We start from the raw sequence: 11,478 nt of genomic DNA on the forward strand, positions 1-11,478 counted from the left end.
TTATCTAAATTACAGTTTTGGGTCTCCGGATCACCGAGTTGATAGAAACACATTATCTAGAGCCCTCGTGTCTCCCGACCACTGAGTTGTCAGGACAATTTAGAGTAATTGTGCTGTCCTGGTCTCGGGACCACTGAGGCAGCTGGAATGCACCACCTGTGGCCACTAAAACAATTTAGGGTAATTGTGCTGTCCTGTTTCCCAGGTACAGAAGAATGTGCTCTCTAAGACCAGTATGATAACAATCAATGGGATAGTCATTCAATCGATAAGGCATTCAATCGAATGGGATGACTTATACAATTTAGAAAATCAAAGTAACTGTCCATTGTTAAACAAAGCAAATAGGTACAGAAGCCAAACAGTAGGGTTAAAATTAAACTATAGATGGTAGCTACCATACTTCAATGTATCTTATCAGAAGAGTAGAAACGTAGAAAAGGGAAAGTCAAGGAGGCCAGGCTGGCAGAGCCCATCAAAGCAATGTTTGGTGAAGAGAGGATCTTGGTCAAAAAACAGGAATTCAGCCGAAACCGGTTTGGCTCAGTGGATAGAGGGTCGGCCTGCGGACTGAAAGGTCCCAGGTTCGATTCTGGTCAAGGGCATGTACCTGGGTTGCGGGCACATCCCCAGTGGGAGATGTGCAGGAGGCAGCTGATCGATGTTTCTCTCTCATCGATGTTTCTAACTCTCTATCCCTCTCCCTTCCTCTCTGTAAAAAATCAATAAAATATTTTTTTTAAAAAAACAAAAAAAACCCAGAAATTCAAATATAATGGCCCAATTCACAAGGCTATCCCTAACGTGGAGGCGGAGGCCCTGTCCTCCTAACCTGATGCCTTTGAAAAGGGAGGATTGTTTTAATTTCTTTTTCTAAATATATTGTTATTGATTTCAGAGAGAAAGGGAGAGGGAGAGAGAGCAAGAAGCATCACTGATGAGAGAGAATCATTGCATTGATCGGCTGCCTCCTGCAGACCCCACACTGGGGATCGAGCCTGCAATCAGGCACTCGCCCTGACCAGGAATTGAACTATGATTCATAGGTCGATGCTCAACCACTGAGCCACGCCAGCCAGACTGTTTTAGTTTCTTACTCACCAAACAACCTTGCCATTATAATCTGTCTCCCAGGTGGGTCTGACTATGGAAGCAGGTAGGAGGGCAGTATAGAGGATGTAGATATATATACGTTTCCATTTGTTGAGACACTTGTGGTAGGCAGTTAGACATGAGCAGAACAAGGACAATGGGCCAGGCACAGAAGGTCACCAGGGTGGAAAGCCCCTGGTGTCTATAAATGGACAATTACAGGGTTGGACCTCATTCCCAGGGTGACCTTTCCTCCCTTAATATATCACTGGTCATGCAGTTTGGACCACCCTAATCTTTCCTTCCTAGAGATAACCTCTAGGTCTCAATTGTATTTCAGCTTCAGGCCCCAAAAAGCAACAAAACCAGACCAGTGACCTCATGGCTGACCTCAGGATCAGCTGCATTGGATAATGACCCCCTGGCACTGACCAATCAATCAATGGAAACCCAGGCCCTAAAAGGACACACCTGGAAAACTGCTAAATATTCTTTTGAGATCTTCTACCAGAACCTCCCCTAAAATCTCCATCCTTAAAACCCTTAGGACAGCCCTAGCTGGTTTGGCTCAGTGGATAAAGCATGAGCCTTCGGACTAAAGGGTCCTGGGTTCAATTCCGGTCAAGGGCACATGCCAGGGTTGCAGGCTCGATCCCCAGGAGGGGGCGTGCAGGAAGCAGCTGATCAATGATTCTCTCTCATCGTTGATGTTTCTATCTTTCTCTTCCTCTCCCTTCCTCTCTGAAATCAATAAAAATATATATTTTTTTAAAAAAAACAAACCCTTAGGACAGAGGAGGCATTGGGCTCTCCCTCCTAGGAATATGCCTGCATTTTTCCCTTTCCCTTCCCCCTTCCTATCCTCCAGGCGCATTACCATTGCCTTCCTCAGTCCCAAGCTCCTAGGACCCTTCCTTTCCCTCTATAACTAAGCCCATTTCTTCTAGGAATTACTTCTTCTACCTCTGTGATTTGTAAATAAATGTTATCTTATAGTTTGGGTTTTGGCTCTTAATTCTTTCCTACCCAAAACTCAAATACCGAGGTTGCTGAACCCAGGTCCAGTGTGACCCCACCGGTCTAACACTCAGTGCTATTCCTGCTGCCTACAACACTTCCATTGCTCATCCTATCTAATAAAAGAGAAACATGGTAATTAGCGTACGACCGCTACTCTTCCCATTGGCTAATCAGGGCGATATGCAAATTAATTGCCAGCCAAGATGGCAGCCGGCAGCCAGGCAGCTGGAAGCGAACATGAGGCTTGCTTGCTTCAGTGAGGGAGGACTCCAACGTTCCCCACCTGCCACTGCCGGCCTCTGAGCTGCAATTCTAAGCAACTATGTTACAAATATAGAAGCTAAACAAACCCCCAGAAACCTGCTTTAGTCGCCGGGCTTCAGCCAGCAGGATTGCAACATTGTTTCAAATACAGAAGGTAAACAAAGGCCAGAAACCTCCTTTCAGCAGCGGAGGCCTAAGAGCTGGAGCCTCGGAGCTAAAGCTGGCCCAGAATAAAAAAAAAAAGAAAAAAAGGAGCGGTTGGGAGCTTCAATCACCCGCCAGCCTGAAAACAGCCCTCAGCCCCTCACCCAGACTGGCCAGGCACCCCAGTGGGGACCCCCACCCTGAAGGGTGTGTGACCAGCTGCAAACAGCCATCATCCCCTCACCCAGGCTGGCCAGGCACCCCAGTGGGGACCCCCACCCTGATCCAGGACACCCTTCAGGGCAAACCAGCCGGCCCCCACCCATGCACCAGGCCTCTATCCTATATAGTAAAAGGGTAATATGCCTCCCAGCACCGGGATCAGCGGAGCCGCGAGGCCTCCTGGCACCGGGATCAGCATGACAGGGGGCAGCGCCCAAACCCCCTGATCACCCTGCGGCTCTGTGTGTGACAGGGGGCAGGGCCACAACCTCCCTATCGGCCCTGCTCTGTTCCTGACACGGGAAGGCGCCCCAACCCCCTGATCAGCCCTGCTCTGTGCCTGATAGGGGGGAGCTCCCCAACCCCCTTATCACCCTGTGGCTCTGTGTGTGACAGGGTGCGGCACCCCAACCCCCTGATCGGTCTTGCTCTGTGTGTGTGACAGGGTGCAGCACCCCAACTCCCCACCCCCCCCCACGGGCCCTGCTCTGTGTGTGACGGGGTAGAGCCATAACCTCCCCATCGGCCCTGCCCTGAGTATGACAGGGTGTGGCACCCTAACCCCCTGATCCACCCTGCTCTGTGATAGGGGGTGGTGCCCCAACTCCCCTATCGGCCCTACTCTGTGAGTGACAGGGGGGAGCTCCCCAACCCCCTGATGGGCCCTGCTCTGTGCGTGACAGGGGGGAGCTCCCCAACCCCCTGATCGGCCCTGCTCTGTGTGTGACAGGGTACAGAGCCCCAACCCCCCTGATTGGCCCTGCTCTGTGCGTGACAGGGGGTGGCGCTGCAACCTCCCCATCGACCCTGCCTTGAGTGTGACAGGGGGTGGTGCCCCAACCCCCAAATCGGCCCTACCCTGAGCGTGACTGAGGGTGGCATCGCAACCTCCAAATCCACCCTGCTCTGTGCATGACAGGGGCGGCGCCCCAACTCCCCAATCGGCCCTGCTCTGAGCCCGACCAGGGGCTGCACCTAGGGATTGGGCCTGCCCTCTGCCACCTGGGAGCAGGCCTAAGCCAGCAGGTCATTATCTCCCGAGGGGTCCCAGACTGCGAGAGGGCACAGGCCGGGCTGAGAGACTCCCCCTCCCCCCCGAGTGCACAAATTTTTGTGCACTGGGCCTCTAGTCCTATATAATAAAGAGGTAATATGCAAATTGACCATCACTCCCTTGCACAAGATGGCCGCCCCATGTGGTCACAATATGGCCGCCACAAGATGGCCAGCAGGGGAGGGCAGTTGGGGTTGACCAGGCTGGCAGGGGAGGGCAGTTAGGGGGACTGGGCCAGCAGGGGAGGGTAGTTAGTGGTGACTGGGCTAGCAGGGGAGGGCAGTTGGGGGCAATTGGGCCAGTAGGGGAGCAGTTAGGCATTGATCAGGCTGGCAGGGGTGTGGTTAGGGGGTGATCAGGCTGGCAGGCAGAAGCAGTTAGGAGCAATCAGGCAGGCAGACAGGTGAGTGGCTGGGAGCTAGCAGTCCCGGATTGTGAGAGGGATGTCCAACTGCCCGATTCCACAGGGATTGGGCAGGCAGACATCCCTCAAGGGATCCCAGATTGGAGAGGGTGCAGGCTGGTCTGAGGGACACCCCCCCCCCCAGGGCACGAATTTCGTGCACCAGGCCTCTAGTTGTTAATAAAGGAACATTCTGACTTTGTAGATCAGGTCTGAGAGATGTATTCTGGAGAGAGTGTATTCTGGAAGTATGTTCAGAAGTCCACTGGCACCCAGCGTATCTTAGGTGTGCCTATTATGCATCCCTATCATGCCATATTCCCCATACCAGGCCAGTCTTACTCCTCAGGGTAAGAGCTTAATTGACTCTTTCCCTGAGCCAGATGGTAAAGGAAATGAGGGCAGCAACTGTGCCTATGAAACTCCTTGATTCCCAGTGCCCAGCAGAATTCCAGGCTCAGAGAAAGCTCTCAATATATACTTATTAAGAAAAAGAACCTCTGAATAGATAAAATGCACTGATCACTCAGTTTCCTGTGTCTGTACAGATGAAGGCCAACTCTCAATTCCCCAAGGTAATATCTCTTCATGTGACCTCTTAGAGAGTCTCCTGGTGAGAATGTCCCTCCACAACACTGAGACTTCAGGCAGCCACAGGACCGAGATCATCCCAGGATAAACTTGGTAGCAATAGAAAGTTTTCATTCATTGATTAAATATTTACTGAACACCTACTACCTTCTGAGCACTTTATTAGACACCGAGTGTACCATGATTTAAAATAAGGGCGTCCAAGCCAATACTGGACAGCAACATGCACAACAAGCAATGATATAATTCATAAATCAGAGGTATTGCAAAGTAACCTCTTGAGGTTTATTTTCTACTGGTGGTGATGGCGTTTATTTTTGGCAACCAGTCCATGTGTCTTTCTCAAGTGTCTCTCTCACATCTATGTTTCTCTCTCTCTGTCTCTCCCCTTCCTTTCCACTCTCCCTAAAAAAAAGAAAAAGAAAAAGAAAAAATATATGAGGATTAACAAATAATAATCTATAATAATAAAAGTGTAATAGGCTAATTAGACCAGATAGCCAGATGTCCTTCCAGATGAAGTTGTGGCAGCGGGGGCCGAGGTAGAGTTGGTTAGTAGCAATCAGGCAGGCAGGCAGAGTGGTTAGGTGTGATCAAGCAGGCAGGCAGAGGGGTTAGGGGCAATCAGGCAGGCAGGCGAATGGTTAGGGGCTATCAGGCAGGCAGGCAGAAGGGTTAGGGACAACGATGCAGGCAGGTGAGTGGTTAGGGGCGATCAGGCAGGCAGGCAGAAGGGTTAGGGGCGATCAGGCAGGCAGGCGAGTGGTTAGGAGCCAGTGGTCCTGGATTGCAATAGGGATGTCCGACTGTGGTTTAGGCCTGATCCCACAGTTGGACATCCCCCGAGGGGTCCAGATTGCAAGAGGGTGCAGGATGGGCTGAGGGACCCCCCCCCCTTGCACAAAATTCGTGCACCGGGCCTCTAGTCCTATATAATAAAAGCCTAATATGCTAAGTGTCCAACTGTTCAACCAGTCGCTATGATGTGCCCTGACCACCAGGGGGCAGACGCTCCGACTGGTAAATTAGCTTGCTGCAGGGGTATGGCTGATCAGGACTGGGTGAGATGGACTGGACACGCCCTAGAGCCCTCCAACAGTCCCTCCCCAGCCCCGATCGTGCACCAGTGGGGCCCCTCAGCCTGGCCTGCACCCTCTCGCAATCCGGGACCCCTCAGGATGTCAGAGAGCCAATTTCAGCCCTATCCCCGGAGGCCAGACCAAGACCCCACCAGTGCACAAATTCGTGCACTGGGCCTCTAGTAATAATAAAAAAAACAGTAATAATAATAAAACAGTAGACTCCTAAGTTGCCCTACTCCACCCCAACTTCCCAGGAACTCATTTTAAACCTCTTTTTTTTTTTTTAAATATATTTTATTGATTTTTTACAGAGAGGAAGGGAGAGAGATAGAGAGTCAGAAACATCGATGAGAGAGAAACATCGATCAGCTGCCTCCTGCACATCTCCCCCTGGGGATATGCCCGCAACCCAGGTACACGCCCCTGACCGGAATCGAACCCGGGACCCCTCAGTCCGCAGGCCAACGCTCTATCCACTGAGCCAAACCGGTCTCGGCCATTTTAAACCTCTTAACAATTTCATGTTAACTTCTATATCTCATAACATACTTAAATACTGCTTTTTAAAAAAAAAAAAAAAAGTTTTTATTGACTTTAGAGAGGAATGGAGAGATAGAAACATCGATGAAACATTGACAGGCACATATCCTAACTGGGAATCAAACTTGTGACCCCTGGGTGCATGGATCCACTGAGCCACACTGGCTGGCCAATACCACTCTTTTTTTACTTTCAGTTTTGTTAAAAAAATGTTTTTATTGATTTCAGAAAGGAAGAAAGAGGGAGAGATATAAACATCAATGATGAGAGAGAATCATTGATCAGCTGCCCCCTGCATTCACCCTACTGGGGATCGAGCCCACAACCCAGGCATGTGCCCTTGACCGGAATAGAACCTAGGACCCTTCAGTCCACAGGTCGATGCTCTATCCACTGAGCCAAACCGGCTAGGGCTGAATTTCAGTTTTAAATTGTAGCAGAAACTGCTATTTGCCCACCCTGAAACCAGTTTCCTTGGCCATCAAAGTAGTACGTCTCCAGAATTCCTGAGCCTTTCCAGGGTTCAGAAGCATCCAAATGTCTGCGACCTGACTGCTGTTGCTTGCTCTCTTGTTTTCGTCATTATGAATTTATACCTTTCCTTTTTATTCCTTTAATTTAGTGGGCCTTGTGGATGAAGTGGAGATAAATGCATATATTTAATCTGCCTTATTCAATCTGAAAGTCTATGATATTACATACATTTCAGAAAATTAAAAAACACTGAAACAGAATTAAAGTAGTACCTTTAAAAAATGTATATATTTTAAAAATATTTTATTGATTTCAGAGAGGGAGAGGAAGAGATAGAAACATCAATGATTGCTCATGATTGATCGCTTGCATGCCCCCCACTGGGAATTGAGCCCGCAACCCGGGCATGTGCCCTGACAGGGCATCGAACTGTGACCTCCTAGTTCATAGGTTGGCACTCAACCACTGAGCCATGTTGGCCAGCGCATCATTGATGTTTCTCTCTCTCTCTTCCTCTCTGAAATCCATAAAAATATATATGAAAAGAAAAGCATGGCAATGTGGACATTAAGACATCCAACACAGTGTTCTTATGAAATTACTTTTGTGTTGTCCAAATTTTTAGTGTTACCTATTTTCATGCCTTAATTTCACAAGCATGCATTGTTAATTCAATTAACAAGGAACACTTTATACTAATTTTGCAGTGGCACTATTGTATTCATGTGCCACATTCATTTGATAGGGGCATACAATTTAGCTCAGTTCTCACATCACTTTTATACCCTGCAATCTCCATGAAAGAGTTAAAATTGTCGTGTGATATAGCCATTTTGCTCTATCTGGATTAGTGTCTAAGTGCAGTAATGGCAGAGAATATTGGACACTTAATGGCTATTATTATGATTATAATGTGCATACTTTAGCAATAACCAAAATTCTCCATTAGGAACTGAACTATAATTTCTACTTACTAGTTCACGGGTTTAATTTTACAGCTTTATTGAGAACAGGCTTAATTCTTACAGGATCTGGTTAACCTTGTTGAGTGTTAGCTCTAGCCAGCAGACAGTGCTCATCATAGTTATTAGGAAAGAACAAGATAGATCAATATATGGCATGGCCAAAAGTAGGTTTACAGTTGTGAGTACCTGAAACAGAGCTTATTCTTATATTATCCCATATAATAAAATCCTAATACGCAAATGTTCTGAATGGCAGAACAACCGTTTGCTATGATGCGCACTGACCACCAGGGGGAGACACTCAATGCAGGAGCTGCCCCCTGGTGGTCAGTGTGCTCCCACAAGGGGAGTGCTGCTCAGCCAGAAGCTGGGCTCACAGCTGGTGAGCACAGCGGTGGTGGCAGGAGCCTCCCTTGCCTCCCTTTTAGGCGGGCAGTAAGGAGAGAGGGGTCCTGGACTGCACGAGCCCCGGACTGCGAAAGGGATGTCCAACTGCTGGCTTAGGCCTGCTCCCTGTGGGGTCCTGGATTGCAAGAAGGCGCAGGCTGGGCTGAGGGACACCCCCCCCCACCCCCGTGCACAAATGTCAAGCACCAGGCCTCTAGTCTATACATATAAAAGCCTAAGTGATAGTTATGATCAGACAGTAACTATGGCGCACACTGACCACCAGGGAGCAGACGCTCAACGTAGGCGCTGCCCCCTGGTGGTCAGTGCGCTTCCACAGCCAACCTCCCACGGTCCCTCCCTCCAGCTGGCCGGTCCCAACTGGGACTGGGTGAGATGGCCCCCATCGACCCTGACTGCCAGCCAGGCCGAGGGACTCCACCCATACACGAATTCATGCACCGGCCCTCTAGTTATTTATATTATTGTATTATTTGTATTATAACTGTAAACCTATTTTTGCCCACCCCTCTATATCATCACTACTGGAGGAGGGAACAATCCCACAATAAGTCTGAGTCAGAACAGTCCTACTGACTGTGAATTGGAATGACCTTTATTATGGACAACCTACTGCATTTGAGTAGAAGTCTACAATGAAAGTAAAATGTGTTAAGATTTAACACTATTTCAAAGCAGTTTTAATTCTAACAATAGGAGCCTACATACCGGATAACTGAAATATTTGCAGGCCCTCTTTACCAGAATAGAATTTTTAGTTATTCAGGAAAAACCATTATAACATATCTTACCACTAAAAGTGAGGTTTATTTCTTCAGAATAAATATAACATAGTTTTCCATATTGGAAATAAATCAGGACACATTGAATAAGTACTGTAAAAAAATAAAGTTTAACAACTGAAATCATAAATGCCTTTATCTAAACAAATCCCATAGTGTGAAGACCAGATAGTTTGATGATTTGGATTTGTAAGAAATACATAACTGCATGTGATCAAAGCTTGATTAATATAAAGGGTGTCCCAAAAATATATACACACTTTGAATAATTAATTCCAATGGGTTAAATCTGAAAAGAAACATCAATTGAGCTATCAGCAGTTAAAGTGTGTGTGTGTGTGTGTGTGTGTGTGTGTGTGTGTATGTGTATATATATATATATATATATATATATATATATATATATATATATATATATATATAGACACCCTGCATATTTGTCATCATTTTTGGGTACTGTAACATGCATTTTGTAACTTTTTCTTATCAATGTATAGAAGTAATCACTTATTAAAATAGCCTGTTTTCTTCTGAATAAAACTGATTATATAAACTATATCAAAATTTCTACCACTTATAATTTTAAAAGCCAAAAACAAAATTTGCTAAAATTAAACTCCCCTATTTTATAGTTGAAAAATGTTTACTTAAAAATGGAGGAAAAGCCGAAACCGGTTTGGCTCAGTGGATAGAGCGTCGGCCTGTGGACTGAAGGGTCCCAGGTTCGATTCCGGTCAAGGGCATGTGCCTGGGTTGCGGGCATATCCCCAGTGGGAGATGTGCAGGAGGCAGCTGATCGATGTTTCTCTCTCATCGATGTTTCTAACTCTCTATCTCTCTCCCTTCCTCTCTGTAAAAAAATCAATAAAATATATTTAAAAAAAAAAAAAATGGAGGAAAAAATTTAGTACCAGAAAGAGCAACCCTATCAAATTATTTAAATTATAGAAGCAGAGTCCTAGCTTTTATAGCAAAGCAGTCGAAGCAAATAAAATATTGCAAGTTGAATGTAATCATTAGTTTTCTTTTGGTAAACCTTTAACATGTTCTAAAATCCTCTTTATAACACTATTTTGATCGTGGAAAACCATCTTGGGTATAGCGCATTTGAAAGCACTGTGAGTACAAGTATAACTGCTGCTTTATTTCCTAAAAGCTTCTGTAGTTTAACATTTCACAAATTACAAATTGAGATTTCCCACTTTTGAGTATATAAGGAAACTGTGACAATGTACCTGAGTCTGCCATAGCAGAGCACAACCTCCTGCTAAGACTGGTCAACTCAGCTGAGGATTTGACATGCTTGCCACAAACTGCTATAACCATAAAAAAGTAGATGTTATTTCTTGTATAATATTGCTCCATGCACCTAAAGCAGGCTTTAAAGACTTAGCTTGATGTTCTACTACCTTTCAACTATCTCTGTATTTGATTTCATGTGCATAAACATGCCACACAGGAGGCCATTCATCCTTTACAGCCTACAGGGTGCATCAGGCCTTGGATGCCACCGAGCAGCTCAGAGAAATGTCTCAAACACGTAAAATGTTTCCAAGAGCCTCATTTCTGTGCTTCTTAGTGTCATCATTTTCCTTAGAAATGTGCATATGAGAAACATCTGATTTCACAGGATTATTTGTGTTCCCCTAGGGACTTGGCTCCTCTTAATTTGGCAGTGTGGAAAGGAAGTGGGCAGTGAGTACCGACTGAACAGCAGAGGAGGCACTTGTAACTAGAAAGATACTGTCAGCCAAGGATGATAGTGGTTCGGCAAAAAGTAAAAAGCACCAGAATTCTCAACTGCATCAGTACATCAGTCCAGTGCATTTCACCCTTAAAGACCATTGTAACTTCCATGGAGTCTAGACCAGCAGGTGTGGGGCAGGGCCCGAGACCCTGCATTTCTAACAAACTCCCAGGACAGGCAGCTCATACTGGTTCCTGAGCCAGCAGTGAGTAGTGTGATGAAGTATGTACATATTTGAACATTCTGTGAAGTTTATGTGTGTTTATTATGCTCAGTGTACCTTGTTGGCTAAGCCCTAGGCATGTATTACTCAGAAATTTTCCACCAAACATGGTTACAAATCATTTTGCCCTTTAAAGGAGTAACACTTCAGTTACCTGTATAATTTACAAAAGAACATTTTACTCCTTGATGAATCCATAAAAATACAGCCTATTTTTATGCTGTGTATAGTCTTATTTTATCCTTTTTTCCCCCTCACAGGGCAATGCACAATTAGGTTGTTTTTAAATGCAATGAATATCACATAAAATTGACAATAATAACAGTAACATTCTTCTATTGTCACTTCAGGTTTTTAACTTTCTCTAAAACCTTTTTCTGGTATTTATTCAACATTCACCAATAACAATTTTAGAGCATATACTAAGAGCCAAGCACTGTCATATCCTGATCTGCTTATATCTAGGA

Source organism: Myotis myotis, unplaced genomic scaffold (genome assembly GCF_014108235.1).
Source record: "Myotis myotis isolate mMyoMyo1 unplaced genomic scaffold, mMyoMyo1.p scaffold_m19_p_4, whole genome shotgun sequence".
In the NCBI taxonomy this organism is placed as follows: Eukaryota; Metazoa; Chordata; class Mammalia; order Chiroptera; family Vespertilionidae; genus Myotis; species Myotis myotis.